We start from the raw sequence: 19,048 nt of genomic DNA, 5'->3' as shown, positions 1-19,048 counted from the left end.
TTTAAGCATAGATATGATTAACAGTAGCTACTTATTTTTCTTCTACAATTTTTCTACAATTTACGGACTTAAGCTCAAAAGCTGTGACCGCCACTGCCTTATATAATACTAAGCTACAGTATAATTCTTAATTAAATAACTTATCTGACATTCCCATTTCAGTTGCTATTTTCTTCCATTCTCTACTTAAAACGTGCCTATTATGATGTTGTTTGTGTCTCTTATTTCATATTGCTGGAACATTCCTCATTAGTTCTATTAATGTCTTTCATAATCAAATATAATAGTGCAACAAAACCTCTCGAGCATAGACACACACAATCTTCTGCAGACGAAATTCTAATCAAATGAAGACTTTATTCCGTGTAACGCTTCAAGAGAGCCAATGAGAACACGAGCCACAGCGATGCTTCCGCTGAACATCGATGTAAAAACACTCAGTTGTTTATCATTGCGACCACTAATTCACCCTCGCAGTCGACCTCTAAGTTGTGATGTAGCGTACATCTTCGGCATGCGCTTACTCATTTGAATACATGTGTTTGTGCCAGTATCGAGAATGCGACCGCGACTTAAACTTCGACCTCGATCGCGAGGTATCTTCGGCATGTCCCTATGGCTCATGTGGCTCGGATTAGGGATGGACGTTCCTGAAAACGTAAACCGCGGTTTCGATTTACCACTTAAACCGGTTTAAAACATTTAACCGAACCGAACCGTTTCCAAACCAAATTGAACCGTTCCCAAACCGAACTGAATAGTTCTCAAACCGTGCCGTTCAGAAACCAAACTGAACTGTCGTCAAACCGAGCCAAAGGGTTTGAAACGTGGTTTTGTTTACTTTTGGCTAACCAAAACTTAAGCGCTCACTCGTAACCAGGGTTGGCAAGGTAATTTACTTGTTACGTATTTTACATAAATTACGCGTAATTTACTAGTAATATACGTCATGTAGAAAACCAGTTTTTTACGCAGACGTAGAAAACTATATTTCTTTCATTAAAAGTAAGATAATTTTGAATAGTCGGTTATAGTGTAAGCTTAGTTTTCTTATTTAAGCATTAAAACATTATTATCTTCTGAACATTATATTTAAAAGTAATGATTTCATGCCAAATCATAGTAATAAAAAATAATTTTGGATAGCCCCTCGCCGGCCCACTACTACTTTCCACCTATTAGCGCACACACAAGCATAACCACCCAACATATAAGCACACACATTAAAAATATGTGTTGGTTCGGATATGTTTGATAGTATCAAGTAACCTTTTGATTATAACAATTTATTGCTATACCTTGGCAGCTTTTAATATAAAACTCGAAACATTTCAGTTTACTTTGAAACTTCTATTAGAAAAGAAAAAGAGATTGACTGTTAGGCTCATTTCACCTTCACATTACACAGTAACACACACACACATAACTGATACGAAAAATACTGAACAGAATATTGAAATAATGAAATTTTAGAATAAACTGATTTGTTTTTCTTCCACGTCCCAACGATACTATATATACCACTTCACGTAGCACTGGGACATATTGAATTTTGATGTAAAAGTTATTAGATTCTCATTTTAAACACACACAACTGAAAAAATATAAAAGCACCCAACAGAACATTATACTACATTTTTCGGAATGAACTCATTTAATTTGCTCTTTTCTTCTAAATCCAACAACAACACTAAATATATTACTTCCCTTAGCACTTGACTATCATTTGAACTTTCAATGTAGAAATTTTTCATGCTCATAATAAGTAAGCAAACCAAAAAAATACTCAACAGAATATTGAACTACTTGTATCTTCGTTGTTTTTGGAAAGAAACAATTTGTCTTTCTTCCTAGTTCGAATACTGAATATATTTCACTTGGTTCCAATAACACTGAGTATATCATTTCATTTAAAACTTAGCCATTATTTTAATTCTAAAAATATTACATGCCATTTCCATTATAGCTTAGTACAATTCGAACACAATACTCTTAATCACACTAATATTCATAACTTGAGTGGTCTTGTAATTTGAGGGTGTAGTATATTTGAAGTAGTTTCTTCGAATGTTCGAAGCTGAGCCGGTTCCTTGTGACGTTATGGACAAAGGACCAATTTGAGAAAAGCCTTTCAATTTGCGCTGAAGATGCTAGAATGTTCAGTAACTTCATAGCAAATTTCGACAACTCCTTATGTTGCCAAGTAGCGAAATACCAAAATGTACGTGGTGTTGTAATTCACTTCTTCGTAAGTTCTTCAAATTTTCCACATTTTCTCCGATATTGCTGGTAGCTAGTTATTCCTGAAGGGCCGAGGTTTTCCAACAGAAACTCCTCTACTTGTTCGTGATGCTTTTCTCAGATATTGCAGAAAGTCGTCACAAATGGAGACCATTAAGGTTACCATTGTTGTTGTATTGCACAATAGTTTCTCCCATGGCTTCTCTAGGATAAAACATTTCTCGATTACAGAGGGTTTAAAACACGAAACATGATGAAATGGGTTTTGAACAGTCACGCGTGCAAACCGTGTTATACAATGCTACTTTGCAAAGCCAATACAAAATTACCAGTTTATCCTTACGGATTAAGTTTTGCAAAATTCAGCTAGATTCCATACAATTTTAGGAAGAATTTTTTTAAACTCAGCGCGTAGAACGTTTTCTTTTAATTTGTAGACCTATTTCTAATTTTTTTACGTACTTTACGTATTTTACGTAAATTACGCGTTTTTACGCGTATTTTACTCGTCACGTAGAAAACCTTTTTTACGAGTAATTACCCAACCCTGCTCGTAACGTACGACTTGTTAGCAGATTTGTCTAAAATAAAATATTTTTAGTTGCCAAAATTTTTACGTATAAACGAATTATATTGAAACATTGTGGATCACTATGTTGTTAAATTTTGTATTAAATATTGTACTATTATATACGACTTGATCCAAACAATAACAATTTACAGAATTATATTGTACGTAATGATAATATTTATTTTTATGGACTTTGGTAGGGTTAGGGTTATGCATATTTATATTTAAAAATTAAATAATCGTCTTTTCCACTGTCCTTTATGTAGGGAACAATATCCCTAAGTCCTAGGAAGAGATGAAGTTCGGTAGACAGCCTATTGCTCAAAGGGGTGGACTAATATAGTGCCTGTGAAGTCCCAAACAGTGAACTGGGGAGTTTCTTTTTTAATTTTTTACAATCAGAATAGCAAACCTCAAACCCCAAAATATCTTGAAATGTGAAATTTTGTAGGTAGATATCCTATTATTCAAAGGAGTAATACAAATTATTACATTTTAGCTAATTTTAGTACTCACTTAAATAGTATAAATAATATTTTCATTGTACGGTAATATTTCCTTCGCACTAGAATATGGTTTAATACTATTAAAGTAAAGTAGTTCCCAAGTACCTTAGTCGATTATCATGTGCATATGATTATCATAATAAAATATCAATAGATAAGAACGAGTCAGTCTTTCCTCAAAATTACTTATCTTTCCTTTTCCATTCTGTTATATCAGGTTACCACGGAAGTTCGTGCGGTTTTCGTCACTCATCAAACAAAAATGAAAATTAAATGAAATCTTTGAGTTTTACGTCCCACGGTTATGCCGGTTAGGTTAAAGGAGACGGTGATGATGAGTAATGAATGAAATGGTGGAATGAAGAAAGAGGGAGGAAACGGGAGAACCCCGAGGAAACTCACGCACACGGTGTTTGTCCAGCACAAAGTTCAATTGGGAGGGCTGGGATCGAACCCGGGACCCCAAGCACCAGAGGTGAACACTCTACCATTGAACCACCGCGGCCCGGCCCACAAAAATCTTAAAGACCTATTTTATTCTTCGAAATAATCACCATTTGCTTCAATGACATATTTTCAACGAGACAAAAGCTTTAAATGCCTTTTTGAAATAAAAAATATTTTTTCTGGAGTCTAAAAATTATGATACAGCCTTTGTGACATTGTCGCGTTTTCGGAACGGCTGTTTCTACAGGTGGTTATCCATGGCCAAAAATAGGCAATAGTCCGATAGGGTGATGTGCGAGGAATAGGGTGGATGAGGCAGAACTTCCCAGCTCAATGTTTTGATCGCCTGCTTAGTCGTTTTTGTCGTATGATGATTTAGCAAGATCGTGAAAGAGGAGAACTCCTCTTCTGTTGACCAGTGCTGGCTGCTTCTCGAGCAGTGCAGCTGAAACTCTTCACATTGTGACGAATAGACCTTGACTGTTATGATTTTTCCGCTTTCTAGATATTCATAGTGGACTATACCATTGTTGGTCCACTAATCACGTAACATTGTCATCTTTTGTTGAATGTCCGGTTTAGCAGCCAATGAAACCGAACAAAAAGTCGACCAATTATGCTTCCTTTTCCAGTTATCATGCATGATCAATTTTTCACGGTTCCTAATAACGTAAACTGCATTTCAGTCGATTTCGAATATTGAACTGAAACCGAACAAAACAGTCCTCAAACAGGGCCCAACAGTTCTTAAACCGAACCGAACCATTCCACAAACCGAACCGTTCCCAAACCGAACCGAACCGGTTTGAAGATCAAACCTGTTGATTCGGTTTAAACTACAAGCTGAACCGAAACTGGTTAATCGGTTTTGGAATACCCCTAGTTCGGTTCTTACGTTAAGCTATAGATCCATATATTTATAGCCTCGTTGTTGGAGTGGTCGGAAAACTTAAATCCAATCCAATCTAACATATATATGCTCTTTTCGTTAGCAAGTTTCATTTTTACCTAACATACAACAAATTGAGAATAAGTGTGCAAGCACAGAAGTAAGTACAGTAAGTAAATAGTAAGCACAGAAATTTGTATTCAAAAAAACAAAAACTAATACTTAAGAGCATATCTTTTATTAGCAACTTTATAAGATTTTCAAATATAATTAAAGGACAAAAATGTATTCAGTAAAAAATGTGTATTTTTTAAAATAAATGACAAGTGTGCAACTGAACAAGTGAAAGTAGACAAACGCAACTGTTATTTTTTTATGAAGGGGGGGAGCCTAATTAAAAGTTGATCTTCGGAAGGTATACAAGAGATGACCAACTCCCAAGAACCCAAATGGAGTGAAAGTATGAAGAAACCACAGTTAGTGTATTGAGACTGTTACTTGATTGAGTTTTTATATATTGTTATCACGTAGAATTGCTTAGTGTGATGTGTTTAATTTGACACTATGGAAAAAAAGGCCTGATAGAATAGTTATAAAATATTCTGCTTACTTTTATCACATATCTTATCCTCACGTACAAAATTTATTACAAAAAGGCAGCATTTATACCTTACTAAAAGATTTTTTTTTTAAATCGAACAAAACGGACTTAAAGTTGCATTACTCTTACCTTAATATACGAAACAAATCAATCACGCCGTGCACTTTTGACATATTGTGAAATTACATCTTCAGGATTAACAGGATCGAAGAATACTTTAAAAAGTTAGGATAATATTTTCTAATTTCAACCATCCAGGAGCGCACCGAAAGAGGGGGGTCCACCAGATACGGACTCCCCTTCCCCCCCCAAAAAACTTCCTAACTTAACATACATTTGTACACTTTTTCAATAAAACAATATACTTGTTTAACAGGAAACTGATTAATGTAGCATGAAAAATTTTATACAATTCATCTGTATTCTTTCTCAGAAAAACACTCTAGTTCTATCATTTTCTTGCTGAAAATATAGGTGGAAATATTTTACAATTACTTATCATGTTTTCAGGTGTAGAATAATATCTGTTCAATAGTGCATAGACAGTGGCGTATTTAGGGGGGGTTTCCGGGCTTAAGCCCCCCCCCGAAATCTTACTTACTATAGTAAAGTATATGAAATATCTTGTAGAATTTTCACATTTTCAGGCAAATCCCCCCCCCGAAAGTTAGGAAAGCCCACCCCGAAACAAAATCGTAAATACGCCACTGTGCATAGATGTAGTGGTTTCTAGTATTGGACGTCCACCCCTCCCAATAATTTTTTTTGTAACAGCGTCATGCATCATTCAAACTGTTACATGCCTAAGACAACTACACAACGTCAATTCTACACAGATAGTTTCTATGAATTTTTTTAATGAAGAACAGTGGCGGATCTAGGCCAGGACCGAGGGGCCTAGGCCCCCTGCTTTTTCAGTGACAAAAATAATTTAAGCTATTATTTATATATTTTGAAAGTTTATAGTAAATTCATGATATACCTATCATAGTCTGGGTTCTAGCTACCCCCCCCCCCATTTTCACCTTCTAGATCCGCCACTGATGGAGATGAATAATATAAAGATCCATGCAACTTTTGAATTGAATACACAAATACACACATGAGTACAAGGAGAATATTTTATTGGAAATTGTAATTATCAAGGGGCCGCGGTGGCTCAGTGGTAGAGCGTTCGCCTCTGGTGCTTGGGGTCCCCGGTTCGATCCCAGCCCCCGCCAAGTGAACTTTGTGGTGGACAAACACCGTGTGCGTGGGTTTTCTCAGAGTTCCCCCGTTTCCTCCCACTTTCTTCATTTCATTCATTATTCATCATCACCGTCTCCTTTAGCCTAATCGGCATAATCGTGGGACGTAAAACTCAAAGATTTCATTTCATTTTTTGTAATGATCAATAAATAATTAACTTATCATTAACGTCAAAAAGAAATTAATAACATATTTTATTATACTCGAATCGTAATTCTCCCTTTAATATATGTTCTGAAATATTTTGGGGAGGGTTTCGACCCCAGAACACCCTTATACTGACGCCCATGCTCTTCATTATGCTGTATATTGATATTAGAATATTACCACCTCCCATTCATTAGGACGGAAAAAAAAGTAAAAAATAAAAAGATTCTTGAAAGGAAATAGCAATTTTATTCTTCAGTTGCATTAAATGTATGTATGTCTTACATTGGTTAATTCGAATAATTAGAAAATCTCGGTGAATCAACTTTGGAAACCAACTGAATTTAGGTTTCCGCCCTTCTATTAGTGTGAATGTAATAGAAATTTAACGAAGGAAACCACGAATCCACCGCGTACCCCTTCTGTTACCTAGCAACCATGTCACTTGTTAGAAAACCCACTGTCGCATGATGAAGTGCCACGGAGAAGAATAGTTGCCTGGTGAACTTCAATTGCAGCAGAATGGCCTTTCGTGTTCAAATGCTCATTAATACTGTAAAAAAAGATGGCGTAGGTAGGCGTGTTTCCCCCGATGTGGAAAATGAACAGGAAATCATATTACAACCAATTAATAATAGTTCATTTTAAGTACATACAATAAAAGTAATTATCAATACAAGCAGTATGTGTCTTAGCTCTCACTGCTGGTCTAGAGGTAAGTATATAATAAGTCCGATAAAGAGGGACCACTTTTTTCTACCCCCAATAACTCGAATAATTGTATGTGTAGAGCATTTTTTTTGCACTAAATCTGTAACTATAATTAAATGTTTTCAAAATCAAAAATGATATATTTCTACTCGAAATATAAGCTTGAAAAAATGGGTGAGTGGTCAATCTATTCCATAGTACAATGGGTTATAAAAAATTTGGAACGGTTTTGTCTTTACATACTTTATATTAATAAAGTAGATATTACACAGCTACCGAATTTTTACTGAATCTATAAAGGCGACCAAGAAAGTTCTGACGCTTTTTCACCCACCACCTTCGAACATCGATATGTCACCTAAGACGTACATAGAAAATCAAAAATAGTCCCCATCAGAATCGACGACCTTCTGCCAACGTTCTGGAAGGCCATGGATTCCATTGCGGTAGAACTAGGTGGGCCGTGAAGCAAAGAAGGTATCAAGTGAATTTTCTACCTGTATTAGGAATTTGAACTAGCGTTGTCTAAAGTGATTGTTCAAGAAATAGAACAGGTGATAATCGGATGGTGCAATGTCTGTGGAGTATGGCGAATGCAATAGCGTCTCCCATCCAAAGTGTAGAATGTCCCGGGTCATCCTAGCCACATGGGCTTAGCGTTGTCCTACAACAGGAGGACCCCTTTGTGATTCAGAACTGCTGGCTCCGGAGTTTTGACTTTATCTTGAACACGGCTCAATTGTTGACAGTATACAGTTGCATTGATGCTCTGACCAGCTGGTAACAGTTCCTGATGCACGATGCCGTGAGCAGTCCACCAAACACATAGGAGAACCTTCTTCTGGTGCAGTGCTGGTTTCGGCTGTTTTGGAACCGGTTCATGGGATGCTAACCAATGATGACGGCACTGTAGAGCTTCGTACAGGACCCACTTCTCATCACATGTCAACATCTTGTCCAGAAATGGCCCCTTCCTCAGACAAGACAGCAAAGAAACACAAGTGTCTGCTCGCGTTGCCTTGTGGCTCGGAGTCAAATCATGTGGGACCCACCGACTCAACTTGTAGTGCTTCCCAAATTGATGAAGGTGTTGCCGAATGGTTTCTCCACTCACACTGAATTGTATTTCCAGTTCCTCACATGTCTGGCCGCTGTTCGCCTCAATTCTGCCGGAAGATCTTCATTTTATAACTGTTGGTCTTCCGACATGTTGTGCGTCTTCAAGTGTTTCGTCACCATCTTTAAACTTGTTAAACTAGTGCTGCACTGTCCGTATAGTCAAGACACCCTCACTAAAGGGCTGGCATATCTTCCGCCCCTTTGCAGCGGCGTTTGACCCCAGTTTCAACTCGTACAGCATACGCTCTCTTATGACGTTCTGTGGAGTTCCCATATTCACTCTGTCCTTACGCAAGTTCACGCTGTGACTGAACTGCCACAATCAGGTAGTATGTTGGATATACCCACACCAATAATTGACCTTCGCCCATTCTCCATTCGCATTCAACTCATGGTGTAAAGGCCAATGGAACACAGACCTCCACAAAAAGCGAAAGAACTTTCTTGTTTACCTTTATAATATAGATCTCATATAATCTAATATTGATTAAAGTAACATAGAAATATAGAAAATCTAAAAATGAATGTTCTTTTCTAACATAGAATCTAGAAAAGAAACATTTATAAATGGCAAGAATACATAAGTTTAATGTTTTAAGAAGAAAAATGTGTGCCAGTAATTACATTGTACAGCGGGGGACACTTCTAAATGGTACACCTTAGCCGTAAATCTCCATATGGCTGTACCATTTAGAAGTGTCCCCCGCTGTACCATATATTGCATCTTGTTTGTATATTTGAAAACTTTGCCACACAAATCACAAACATTCTCTTATTTTCTATGTGATCCATTTCTCCCACAATGGCAGTGGTTTATCTATCCCAAGACGGAGAAATAAGAATGGTAGTTTACTTGTTGTAACTTTTGAAGACGGAAAACTTCATTGCATTCATTAACACATTCTTTTATGATGAAATGCGCTAGTAAAGCACAAAACCGAAGAAATGTACATCAAGAACGTTGAATATTGCTTTCAGTCAAATGTGGCAAAAAAGTTTTGACCTACTTCAAATAAAAAATCTGGTCTACTGAAGAAATGCATAGACATCTGCTTCAGGAAAACACACAGTATCTAGAATACACCCGGCATGACATTACACCAATAAACACGTTGCACTCTGATAGATAGTTTACGAATTATGGCCCTGGTTCGTTTCACACAGAGGATCCATCTCTATCGGACTTAACCTACATGCCTTTATTGTAAGTTGTCCTGGGTTCGAATTCCAGTAGATTCCCGGCGGGAGCTCATGTAGTTCGGATTCCATGTTAATCAATAGGTTCACGTCTCATATAGTCTCGTTGCTGAAAGGGACGCTAAACTAAAAATCAACTCAACTCAACTCGAATTCCAGTAGGGGAGCATTACAGTTGTTCGGATTCAATTTTTAAACTGTAGGTCCATGTCTTATATACTCTCAGTTGTGGCGCGAGAAAATGAGTTTCTGGTGGTAATTCATGTCTTTCAGATTCTGCGTTAAGCTGTAGATCGACGTCTTATATAGTCTCTGTGCTGAAAAGAGATACATACTCTCAATTTTTGAAAAACATATAGCATGTGCGTCACTGTAAGGGAGAGATTTAGAAAGCTCGGAAAAGTCGGCTTTTGGGGGGAACCGGCTTTCTGGTAGAAAATCCTTGGGAGGAAACTAGCTTTGTGGGGGAAACTGGCTTTTAGGGTTTTTGAGGGAAAACCAACTTTTTGGGGGAAAACTAGCTTTGTGGGAAAAACTTGCTTTTAGAGGGGAAACCGATTTCGGGAGAGGAACCGACATTTGCGTGGGAAACAGTTATTTTTGGGGGGGAATCAACTTTTGGGGGGAAAACTAGCTTTGCGGAGGGAAACTTACTTTTAGGGAGGAAACTGGCTTTGAGAGGGGAACCGGTGTTTTCGGAGGAAACCGTTTTTGGGGGGAGGAAAACCAACTTTTGGTTGGAAACTTGCTTTTGGGTAGGAAATCGCTCTGTGAGGGGAAACCGGCATTTGCGGGAGAAATCAGCTTTTGAGATACCACAAACCATTAGGTAATAATTATGAGGCGGAAATTAATGAAATGTTACATATGTTTATCGTACCGTGGACACAATGCCCATTACACACAGTATTGCACTTCCTTTTGAAACGAGAAATGGCAATTTTAAAGTGCATATTTTTGTATATTTTGCTGATTTTCATCTTTCGTCATTTTTTTTTCAATTTTAGGTAATTTTTTTGTATTTCTTTTTCTAAGTTTAGGTGATTGTTTCATCATTCTCCTAAGATTTGGTAATTTTTCGTTATTTTTTTCTATCATTAAATTTTGGCAGTATGCTCGAGACTTTGCACCAATGTAAACACATTTTCTCATAATATAACAGTTTACAAGCATATAAAATAGGATCTGAACTACAGACATTAGTCTTTGTTCCTATGTTGTCAAACCAATGATGATGTACTGCAACCATATACGTATAAAGTAAGCAGGGGAAAATTGGAGTTTTCATTTTCAGTAAATAATTCCAAAATTATTTTGCGTGTGTAATATTTTTTCAAATCGTTTTTGACGTTTAAATTTGTTACTTTTTCGACGGTTTGTTACTTTAGCGCGAAGACGAAACGTGCCCCAATGTGCTCCTGATTTTCACTTTCCGATTGTTCATATACAATTTGTTAATTCTAAACATTAATTACACAATTTACTTGGGAGGTATTGTTTCTTTATATTTGTAGCAAGGCGCAGGACACTGGAACACACCATGCAACATCACTAGGCTGAGATACTGAATATAAATGCATTTTACGGTGAATAATTTGCTGTATTTGTCTTAATCACTAAATTGTTTAAATTTATATTTTATTTGGTTATTTCAAATTAAAATCAAAAGCTACCTTTTTTTCTGAAATCATGAACATGATGTCCATCATTTAGTACCGTATTCTTTTAAAGTTACAGTTACAAATTTAATCGTAATTTTCACATTTTTAAAGTTATTTCTCCATGTTTTTGGGGGGGCATTTTATAGGTCATATACAGTATCTATGTTGCTAGGTAATGAACTTCCGTCCCCTAGTAATGAAAATAAAATGAAATCTCTGAGTTTAACGTCCCCCGATTATGTCCTTTAGGCTAAGGGAAACGATTATTAAAGCAAGTGAATGATAATGGAAGAAATGAAAATGAAATCTTTCAGTTTAATGTCTCACGTTATGCCCTTTAGGCTAAGGGAGACGATGACTAAAGCAAATGAATGATAATAGAAGAAATGAAAATGAAATCTTTCAGTTTAATGTCTCACATTATGCCCTTTAGGCTAAGGGAGACGATGACTAAAGCAAGCGAATGATAATGGAAGAAATGAAATGAAATCTTTCAGTTTAATGTCTCACGTTATGTCCTTTAGGCTAAGGGAGACGATGACTAAAGCAAATGAATGATAATGGAAGAAATGAAAATGAAATCTTTCAGTTTAATGTCTCACGTTATGCCCTTTACGATAAGAGAGACGATGACTAAAGCAAGTGAATGATAATGGAAGAAATGAAAATGAAATCTTTCAGTTTAATGTCTCACATTATGCCCTTTAGGCTAAGGGAGACGATGACTAAAGCAAGTGAATGATAATGGAAGAAATGAAATCTTTCAGTTTAATGTCTCTCGTTATGCCATTTAGGCTAAGGGAGACGATAATTAAAGCAAGTGAATGATAATGGAAGAAATGAAAATGAAATCTTTCAGTTTAATGTCTCTCGTTATGCCATTTAGGCTAAGGGAGACGATAATTAAAGCAAGTGAATGATAATGGAAGAAATGAAAATGAAATCTTTCAGTTTAATGTCTCACGTTATGCCCTTTACGATAAGAGAGACGATGACTAAAGCAAGTGAATGATAATGGAAGAAATGAAAATGAAATCTTTCAGTTTAATGTCTCACATTATGCCCTTTAGGCTAAGGGAGACGATGACTAAAGCAAGTGAATGATAATGGAAGAAATGAAATCTTTCAGTTTAATGTCTCTCGTTATGCCATTTAGGCTAAGGGAGACGATAATTAAAGCAAGTGAATGATAATGGAAGAAATGAAAATGAAATCTTTCAGTTTAATGTCTCTCGTTATGCCATTTAGGCTAAGGGAGACGATAATTAAAGCAAGTGAATGATAATGGAAGAAATGAAAATGAAATCTTTCAGTTTAATGTCTCTCGTTATGCCATTTAGGCTAAGGGAGACGATAATTAAAGCAAGTGAATGATAATGGAAGAAATGAAAATGAAATCTTTCAGTTTAATGTCTCACGTTATGCCCTTTAGGGTAAGAGAGACGATGACTAAAGCAAGTGAATGATAATGGAAGAAATGAAAATGAAATCTTTCAGTTTAATGTCTCACATTATGCCCTTTAGGCTAAGGGAGACGATGACTAAAGCAAGTGAATGATAATGGAAGAAATGAAATCTTTCAGTTTAATGTCTCTCGTTATGCCATTTAGGCTAAGGGAGACGATAATTAAAGCAAGTGAATGATAATGGAAGAAATGAAAATGAAATCTTTCAGTTTAATGTCTCTCGTTATGCCATTTAGGCTAAGGGAGACGATAATTAAAGCAAGTGAATGATAATGGAAGAAATGAAAATGAAATCTTTCAGTTTAATGTCTCACATTATGCCCTTTAGGCTAAGGGAGACGATGACTAAAGCAAGCGAATGATAATGGAAGAAATGAAATGAAATCTTTCAGTTTAATGTCTCACGTTATGTCCTTTAGGCTAAGGGAGACGATGACTAAAGCAAATGAATGATAATGGAAGAAATGAAAATGAAATCTTTCAGTTTAATGTCTCACGTTATGCCCTTTAGGGTAAGAGAGACGATGACTAAAGCAAGTGAATGATAATGGAAGAAATGAAAATGAAATCTTTCAGTTTAATGTCTCACATTATGCCATTTAGGCTAAGGGAGACGATAATTAAAGCAAGTGAATGATAATGGAAGAAATGAAAATGAAATCTTTCAGTTTAATGTCTCTCGTTATGCCATTTAGGCTAAGGGAGACGATAATTAAAGCAAGTGAATGATAATGGAAGAAATGAAAATGAAATCTTTCAGTTTAATGTCTCTCGTTATGCCATTTAGGCTAAGGGAGACGATAATTAAAGCAAGTGAATGATAATGGAAGAAATGAAAATGAAATCTTTCAGTTTAATGTCTCTCGTTATGCCATTTAGGCTAAGGGAGACGATAATTAAAGCAAGTGAATGATAATGGAAGAAATGAAAATGAAATCTTTCAGTTTAATGTCTCTCGTTATGCCATTTAGGCTAAGGGAGACGATAATTAAAGCAAGTGAATGATAATGGAAGAAATGAAAATGAAATCTTTCAGTTTAATGTCTCTCGTTATGCCATTTAGGCTAAGGGAGACGATAATTAAAGCAAGTGAATGATAATGGAAGAAATGAAAATGAAATCTTTCAGTTTAATGTCTCACATTATGCCCTTTAGGCTAAGGGAGACGATGACTAAAGCAAGCGAATGATAATGGAAGAAATGAAATGAAATCTTTCAGTTTAATGTCTCACGTTATGTCCTTTAGGCTAAGGGAGACGATGACTAAAGCAAATGAATGATAATGGAAGAAATGAAAATGAAATCTTTCAGTTTAATGTCTCACGTTATGCCCTTTACGATAAGAGAGACGATGACTAAAGCAAGTGAATGATAATGGAAGAAATGAAAATGAAATCTTTCAGTTTAATGTCTCACATTATGCCCTTTAGGCTAAGGGAGACGATGACTAAAGCAAGTGAATGATAATGGAAGAAATGAAATCTTTCAGTTTAATGTCTCTCGTTATGCCATTTAGGCTAAGGGAGACGATAATTAAAGCAAGTGAATGATAATGGAAGAAATGAAAATGAAATCTTTCAGTTTAATGTCTCTCGTTATGCCATTTAGGCTAAGGGAGACGATAATTAAAGCAAGTGAATGATAATGGAAGAAATGAAAATGAAATCTTTCAGTTTAATGTCTCTCGTTATGCCATTTAGGCTAAGGGAGACGATAATTAAAGCAAGTGAATGATAATGGAAGAAATGAAAATGAAATCTTTCAGTTTAATGTCTCTCGTTATGCCATTTAGGCTAAGGGAGACGATAATTAAAGCAAGTGAATGATAATGGAAGAAATGAAAATGAAATCTTTCAGTTTAATGTCTCACATTATGCCCTTTAGGCTAAGGGAGACGATGACTAAAGCAAGCGAATGATAATGGAAGAAATGAAATGAAATCTTTCAGTTTAATGTCTCACGTTATGTCCTTTAGGCTAAGGGAGACGATGACTAAAGCAAATGAATGATAATGGAAGAAATGAAAATGAAATCTTTCAGTTTAATGTCTCACGTTATGCCCTTTAGGGTAACAGAGACGATGACTAAAGCAAGTGAATGATAATGGAAGAAATGAAAATGAAATCTTTCAGTTTAATGTCTCACATTATGCCCTTTAGGCTAAGGGAGACGATGACTAAAGCAAGTGAATGATAATGGAAGAAATGAAATCTTTCAGTTTAATGTCTCTCGTTATGCCATTTAGGCTAAGGGAGACGATAATTAAAGCAAGTGAATGATAATGGAAGAAATGAAAATGAAATCTTTCAGTTTAATGTCTCTCGTTATGCCATTTAGGCTACGGGAGACGATAATTAAAGCAAGTGAATGATAATGGAAGAAATGAAAATGAAATATTTCAGTTTAATGTCTCTCGTTATGCCATTTAGGCTAAGGGAGACGATAATTAAAGCAAGTGAATGATAATGGAAGAAATGAAAATGAAATCTTTCAGTTTAATGTCTCTCGTTATGCCATTTAGGCTAAGGGAGACGATAATTAAAGCAAGTGAATGATAATGGAAGAAATGAAAATGAAATCTTTCAGTTTAATGTCTCACATTATGCCCTTTAGGCTAAGGGAGACGTTGACTAAAGCTAGTGAACGATAATGGACGAAATGAAAATGAAATCTTTCAGTTTAATGTCTCACGTTATGCCCTTTAGGGTAAGAGAGACGATGGCTAAAGCAAGTGAATGATAATGGAAGAAATGAAAATGAAATCTTTCAGTTTAATGTATCTCGTTATGCCATTTAGGCTAAGGGAGACGATAATTAAAGCAAGTGAATGATAATGGAAGAAATGAAAATGAAATCTTTCAGTTTAATGTCTCACATTATGCCCTTTAGGCTAAGGGAGACGATGAGTGAAGCAAGTGAATGATAATGGAAGAAATGAAAATGAAATCTTTCAGTTTAATGTCTCACATTATGCCCTTTAGGTTAAGGGAGACGATGACTAAAGCAAGTGAATGATAATGGAAGAAATGAAAATGAAATCTTTCAGTTTAATGTCTCACGTTATGCCCTTTAGGCTAAGGAAGACGATGACTAAAGCAAGTGAATGATAATGGAAGAAATGAAAATGAAATCTTTCAGTTTAATGTCTCACATTATGCCCTTTAGGTTAAGGGAGACGATGACTAAAGCAAGTGAATGATAATGGAAGAAATGAAAATGAAATCTTTCAGTTTAATGGCTCACGTTATGCCCTTTAGGCTAAGGGAAAACGATGATTTAAGCAAGTGAATGATGATGGATGAATTGCTGAAATACGAAAGTGGGGGAAACGGGAGTACGTGTGAAAACCCACGGAAAGGATCCCTAGTAGCAGAGACAACTTGCAAACCCCTTCCTGTATGCTTGTATTGGAAGTCAGGAAACTTACATCCGGCTTCATTGGAAAGCGTGCAAACATGCCGCAAGCTGGATTCCAGTAACGAAGTTACATGGCGGCAACCTTGCATGCAGTGTTCCATTCAAGCTTGACGCAAGCGTTTTACTCTGGTGGCAAGTCAATAGCCAACGAACAGCCAGTGGTGCTATGAGGCTCTGCCAAGGATCTAAATTATCGGTTGCAAGTGAAAAAGAAAGGCAAATTGTATGAAAACACGCGTTAAAAGGACAAGTGTAGAAAGCCAAAAACCAAGCACGTGCCAATTGGCTACTTGGTATGTTGTCCACCACAAACATACTTGGTCGAAGATCGAACCAGGGATCCCACACAACAGAGGTAATCACTCTACCACTAAGCCACCGTGCCCCCCCCCCCTTCCTGGTAGTAATAAGAACTAACTAATTCTATGGCCTATGGAAGACCGCGTTCACAAAAAAAACTCTCCATTGATATCTGTCCTTAGGCAATTGAATCTAGTACTACTACTACTACTACTAATAATAATAATAATTATAATTATAATAATAATAATAATAATAATAATAGAAGAAGAAGAAGAAGAAGAAGAAGAAGAAGAAAATGTTGACGATTCCTACCTGCAGACTATGACGGTTTAGTCAACAACGCATAAGAAAGATAAATTTAAGCGAAGATACCTCTGAAAGCAATGGCCCCAAAGGAGAAATTTTACCCTACCCTACTCAACCACAAAAAAAAACTAATGTGTATGAACGCAAGGACAAAGAAAACAATTCTTGAAAGAAAAAAAACAATAAAGAAAGAAAGAAAAACAATATCTTGTTGGAATTTCCAAAACAAATGGATCTCCATAGCAACATATCCTCTTCTATTACTCGAGACTTTCAGAATCTCTAAAACCGTAGAGGCACAATTTATTTTTCTGATGACTTTCATCTCCAACATTATTATAATATAAAAACACTTCTTCTCCATAGGACACAGAAAGGAAGACTTCTTGTACGATGCTAGAAAAAAAAATAACATCTTGATGTCACGAGATCACAGTTCTGTTATGAAAGAAGCAGAAAGATAAGTACGGAATTAACAGAAGATTTCTCTTCAAGCAAGTTTCGTTTATATTGTTTTAGAAGTACGGGCTCTTGTGTATTCCGCTTGAAAGATAAATTTTAATCCACTTAATGCCACTATTGAGTGGTTAAGAAAGGCTGGCGTTTGACAAATAGCTGAGCACGGTATAAACAAAACAAAGGAAAACATTGCTCGCCAATCACTGCAGTATTCTCTCACGTTGTTCTTAGACACCCAATGTATTGACCGTGCTGTTACCGTTAGTTAATGGTCAATCTTCAAATATACATACAGGGTGTTTCAAAACAACACCGACAACGTTTAGGAGGTGATTCCTGACACCAAGATAAGACGAAAAGTATAGACTAACCTAGGTGCACAAATTCTTCCTTTCGGAGTTGTAGGCTGCCGAAAACATGAGAAAATGAAATTTTAAAGGTCCTTAGCTCCAAATTTATGGGACCTGCAGTAGTCAGGTCAAGACTTTATTTAGGAACTAGTATGTACTCTATCCTAATATCCAAGTTTGAAAATCCTGCGGTAGAGGTAGTGAGTACTTCAAATTATATGTCCGTAGTCAAACTCCTTTAAACATTGTTGCGCCCGCACCGCAGGATTCGGAAACATGTATTTTTGGAAAGTGCACATATTAGTTCCTAAGTGAAGTATTGACCCGACTACGGTAAGTCCCATGGTTTTGGAGCTTTGGGCCTTTCAAGTTCATTTTCTCGTGTTTTCGGCAGCCTGTAACTCCAAAAGGAAGCCTTTGTGCACCAAGGTTGGTCTATACTTTTTGTGTTATTTTGGTGTCAGGAATCGCCTCCCAAACGTTGTAGTGTCGAATACCCTGTATATTACAGCAGTAGCGATTTCAGAGGAGCAGGGTCTTTCTGTACACGGAAGGTAACAAGTAGTAGTGCTCAAACACTGGTTACCCATATAACATACGAACGGAGATATGCTCCAGGAAAAATTTTCTTTGGTAATCCCTCTGGAGCAGTGCCGACTCTATAGAGTGCAAGGAAAGGGTCCTCCAGGCATGTATTATAATGTAGTTCAAGTAATATATAAGTGTATTCTTTTCGCTAAACAAAAGAATAGCTGCCCCCAAAATGTCTCCGCCTCTCCTCCATCCCAATTTATTAATCTTATTTGGAAATTTTACGTTCCAAGTTATTTGCGATGTTACGATTATAGAGCTATGGCTTGTTAAAAGTTCAAAGTTTGTCGTCAGAACTGCTATCTCTATTGTAGGAGAGCTTTTGGCAACCGCTCCTACTCCGAAAACGCGTACGCTAACCATATAACCAAGAGTGAGCTCTGATCCGTCTCGAGGATCCAGTTTACTGATAGAATAGGCATATTAATAGTCGAATAGTGACCATTTAGTGAGCGAGTCAGATTGCAGAGAAACTTTTTTTTTTTCAGATTTGGGGCTTCAAAGTTTTAATCAGTTATTGGGCACGAGGTCGCAGAATGTGAGAACTGTTGAAGAGTCTCGGCAATTGAATGCCAATTAAAAGTGACACGCCGACTAGCCCATGTAGCTCGCGAATTTCCGAAAACTGTCATGAAAATTGTCGTCGAGAACCTTTATTTCCTCATTCTGAAATGGAACCATGGGCACCATTGATAATTATCTTCTCAAATATCTGTACATCAGCACATGCAGAAGAAAACATTAAGAGAATTAAACTCACTCAGCTCCACACGTTGAAGCGTGGAAAATGAGATGGACTGGTAATAGACAAATCATCC

Source organism: Thermobia domestica, chromosome 3 (assembly GCF_964235325.1).
Source record: "Thermobia domestica chromosome 3, izTheDome1.hap1.1, whole genome shotgun sequence".
Lineage (NCBI taxonomy): Eukaryota > Metazoa > Arthropoda > Insecta > Zygentoma > Lepismatidae > Thermobia > Thermobia domestica.
The sequence above is the reverse complement of the archived record's forward strand: the minus strand, read 5'-3'. Positions refer to the sequence as shown.